Here is a 4,672-nt window from a genome sequence, read left to right on the forward strand (position 1 = left end):
GGAATCCAGTGATGAAGTGTAGTCCATTTGCCTTCAGCCTACAGAATCTACTCATTTTTGAAGTAACTTAGGTCAACACCGTTTTCCCTACACCTTCATCGAGTTTTTTCCTACATTTGTGTCTTAGTCCGTTTTGTGCTTCTGTCACAGAATACCTGAGGCTGGGTAATTTATAAGTAAAATAGGTCCATTTGGCTCACAATACTGGTGACTGGAATGTCCGAGATTAGGCAGTTGCATCTGGTGGGGCCTCAGTCTTTTTCACCTCATGTTGGAAAGTGGAAGGGGAGCAAGGGGTACACCAGAACTCATATAGCAAGAGCGAAAGCAAGAGGGAAGCCAAGGAACCCAGACTCTTGTTAACTCCTACTCCTGCAGGAATTAATCCATTGCTGTGAGAGCAGAACTCACTCATCCCCGTGGAGGACATTAACCTATCCGTCCTCATGACCCAAACACCTTCCACTGGGCCCTACCGCCCCACACTGCCACACTGGGAGTCAAATTTCAACACGAGTTTTTGCAGGGACAAATCACATCCAAACCATAGTAATTTGTAGCATAGTTAAATTATTTTTCACATAATGTATTCTGTCCTGGGATACTCCACATCCTGAATAATTTTATTTAATTTGAATAGAGTTTGGCTTACCCATTTGGCTGTAAAATTCTGCGTGTTTTGACAAATGCGTAGTGGCAGGTATCCACTATTAAAGTATCATATGGAATGCTTCAAATCCCCACCCCATGGAGCCCATGGCTTCCCATCTGTGTAGTTTGCCTTCTCCAGAATCTCATTAAATGAAGTCACTCTGTGTGTATTCTCCTCAGACTGTCTTCTTCCAGTTAGCAGTGTGCATGCAAGATTCACTCGTGTCTTTGTGTGAGTTGATAGCTTGTTCCTTTCTACGGCTAAATAGTATTCCATTGCATGAATGTACCACAGTTTGGTTTTGCATTTTGGGGAGCAAAACCTTCCTCTTCTAACTTTGTTCCAGGGTTGGAGACCTTCAAATTAACTGACAATAGATACATTAATAGGAGAGGCAGTATTTGGCTTCTTATTCCACAAGTATCATTGTAGGACAAAATTCATCAGATGGCAGGATCCAGTTTACAAACAGGTAAAACTAGCCCAAAGACAAGAAACTAGACTAGAATCTGATAACCCACAAGGGCTATAGATTTCCTTTTATTTATTTAAATTTTTTATTATACTTTAAGTTCTAGGGTACATGTGCACAACGTGCAGGTTTGTTACGTAGGTATACATGTGCCATGTTGGTTTGCTGCACCCATCTACTCGTCATTTATGTTACGTGTAGTTTTCCTCAAAAAAGTTTTTTTTGAGACAGGGTCTGGCTCTGTCTCCCAGGCTGGAGTGCAAAGGTACAATCTCAGCTCACTGCAACCTCTACCTCCTGGGTGCAAGCCATCTTCCCTCCTCAGCCTCCTGATTAACTGGGACTACAGGCACCTGCCATCATGCCCATCTAATTTTTCTATTTTTAGTAGACATGAGGTTTCACCATGTTTCCCAGGCTGGTCTTGAACTCCTGGCCTCCCAAAGTGCTGGAATTATAGGCATGTGCCCCCACGCCCGTCCGACTTACAGTTTTCCATTGAAACATAAAATTTATCTCTGTAGTAACCATCATTTTTGATCATAGATAATCAAAGTAAGATTATTTTTGTTTAAAAAATAAGTCTAGCCTTGTTAGATTTTGCCTGATCATTTATGTAAGTTTAGTAAGAACAAGAGCTGACCACATAGATACTTTCAAGCTTCCTTGCTGCAAGTTTTCATACAGAATCTCAGATTGGACTTTTAAAGGCCTTATTGAGGCTAAAAGCCAAGCCAAGAACATACTATCAAATTTCAGCTGCAGACCTTATAGCTTTGTGTGAATTCCTCTCTACTTGAGGCCCTCAAAATAGCCCCAAATTCCTGGGCCTACAAGGAAATGACCTTCCTTACTAATCTGTAAGGCTGTGAACCCCATAATCTATATGTCAGACTGGCTTTTCTCAGAATGCTTTGTAAGCGTTGACTCCATAAAAGTCAACCTTAGTTCCTTACAATTGCTGGTCATAACTGGTCTGAGGTACATTTCCTAAATATATTTCAGTAAAAGCCTTGATAATATAGCCAAAGTTTCCAATTATGTCCTGTTAAAAGGTGAACAGATTCTTTTTTTTTTTTTTTTTTTTTTGAGCTGGAGTCTCACTCTGTAGCCCAGGCTGGAGTGCAGTTACCGGATCTCAGCTCACTGCAACCTCCGCCTCCCGAGTTCAGGCCATTCTCCTGCCTCAGCTTCCCGAGTAGCTGGGAATACAGGCGCCCACCACCTCGCCCGGCTAGCTTTTTGTATTTTTTTTAAGTAGAGACGGGGTTTCACCGTATTAGCCAGGATGGTCTACGATCTCCTGACCTCGTGATCCGCCCATCTCGGCCTCCCAAAGTGCTGGGATTACAGGCTTGAGCCACCGCGCCGGGCCAAGACGAACAGATTCTTACTGGACTTTTGCTAACAACTATATTGTCATGAAAGTAAGAGTATTCAGTAAGAATTTCAAAATTCTAGAGAAATCAGGTGGGGAAAAAAAGATAAATGCTCCTTTTCTGTTTACAAAAGCATAATCTACTAAAATTGTTGTGAGTTAGCTTGAGAGTGGCCAGGTGTGGTGTGTAATCCCTGCACTTTGGGAGTCCGAGATAGGCGGATCACGAGGTCAGGAGATCAAGATCATCCTGGCTAACACAGTGAAACCCCGTCTCTTCTAAAAAATACAAGAAATTAGCCGGCGTGGTGGTGGGCGCCTATAGTTCCAGCTACTCGGGAGGCTGAGGCAGGAGAATGGTGTAAACCCGGGAGGCGGAGCTTGCAGTGAGCTGAGAACGGGCCTCTGCACTCCAGCCTGGGCGACAGAGCGAGACTCCATCTCAAAAAAACAAAAAAACAAGAGTTAACTTAAGAGAAAGAGATTTCTTTTTTTTTCTTTTTCTTTTCTTTTGAGACTGAGTGTTGCTCCGTCTCAATTTCTCAGTGTGGTAGGCAAAAACATGTTTATTAACAGGCCAAAATATCTAGTTTTTCTGTAAAAATAAGAAGCCAAAAGTATATAAACTTGAATTACTTATGTTCAGTAATTAATGTTTTAGTATTGTATCTTATTTATAAATGATGTAGATATTTAATGGAAATATTTTACTTAGCTTAACTTTAAGGTTAAAAATTACCAAAAGTATTTTGGAAACTACTATTAGGCAGATTTACTGTAAAAAACTTATTATCGAAATAATGTTTTTCGCTTTTCACAAGATGGCACTAAAAATTAAGGAAGCTCCTCCCCCTCCTAAAGCCCAAGCCAAAGCAGAGGCTTTAAAGGCCAAGAAGGCAGTGTTGAAATGTGTCCACAGCCTCCCAAAAAAAGAAGATCTGCACCTCACCCACTTTCCAGCGTCCCAAGACACTGCGACTCCGGAGGCAGCCCAGATATCCTGGGAAGAGCGCCCCCCGGAGTAACAAGCTTGACCACCATGCTATCATCATGTTTCCACTGACCACTGAGTCAGCCATGAAGAAGATAGAAGACAACAACACACTTGTGTTCGCTGTCGATGTTAAAGCCAACAAGCACCAGATCAAACAGACTGTGAAGAATCTCTGGGATGTGGATGTGGCCATGGTCAACATCCTGATTCGGACTGATGGAGAGAAGAAGTCATATGTTCAACTGGCTTCTGATTACGATGCTTTGGATGTTGCCAACAAACTTGGGATCATCTAAACTGAGTCCAGCTGGCTGATTCTAAGTAGATGTATATCTTTTCACCATAAAAAAAGGAAATAATGTTTTTCATAAGAATGACAACTTAAAATCTTAAAGCTTATAGATTTGATTCTAATTATCTAGTAAGTATAATATTAGCTTCTTGTAAGCACTCAAGCAGAATAGAAACTTGTTGTTGGCCGGGCATGGTGACTCACACCTGTAATCTCAGCACTTTGGGAGGCCGAGGCAGGCGGATCACCAGGTCAGGATATCAAGACCATCTTGGCTAACACTGTGGAACCCTGTCTCTACTAAAAATACAAAATTAGCTGGGCGTGGTGGCAGGTGCCTGTAGTCCTGATTACTCGGGAGGCTAAGGCAGGAGAATGGCCTGAACCCAGGAGGCGGAACTTGCAGTGAGCCGAGATCGCACCACTGTACCCCAGCCTGGGTGACAGAGAGAGACTGCATCTCAACAAAAAAAAAAAAAAAAAGAAACTTGTTTGTTTTATATTTAATAATGGTAACTGCTCTGAAGACATAGTTGTTTTATTACACAAAAAATGTGAAATATATCTTATTTAACTAAGTTGTATCCAAATCATGTTAACTTGAAAAACATTTGGATCGGTTCTTATATTTCTGGGAGTTTGGGGAATATTTATTTATCAATGATTATTTTTTTTCCAATCTAAGTTAGAATAGAACACTTTTAGAGGATTTTATAAATGAATTTTGCAGTGCTATTTAGAGTTAAGAAAAATCACATATACAGAACATACATTAATAGACATACAAACACAAATAGATATCTCATAGCTTTCATCCTGAAATTTTAGCCACGAATCAGGCATAAATATTCTGATGGTTAATTTTAGATGTCTGCTTGATTGGA

At 41.0% G+C, this 4,672-nt stretch overlaps 1 pseudogene; it reads left to right on the top strand.

Annotated features, from left to right (window-relative positions):
• The first annotated feature begins 3,323 nt into the window (after window positions 1–3,323).
• LOC112636626 lies at window positions 3,324–3,792 on the top strand (annotated as a pseudogene).
• Window positions 3,793–4,672: the final 880 nt, after the last annotated feature.

Source organism: Theropithecus gelada, chromosome 12, assembly GCF_003255815.1.
Source record: "Theropithecus gelada isolate Dixy chromosome 12, Tgel_1.0, whole genome shotgun sequence".
NCBI lineage: Eukaryota > Metazoa > Chordata > Mammalia > Primates > Cercopithecidae > Theropithecus > Theropithecus gelada.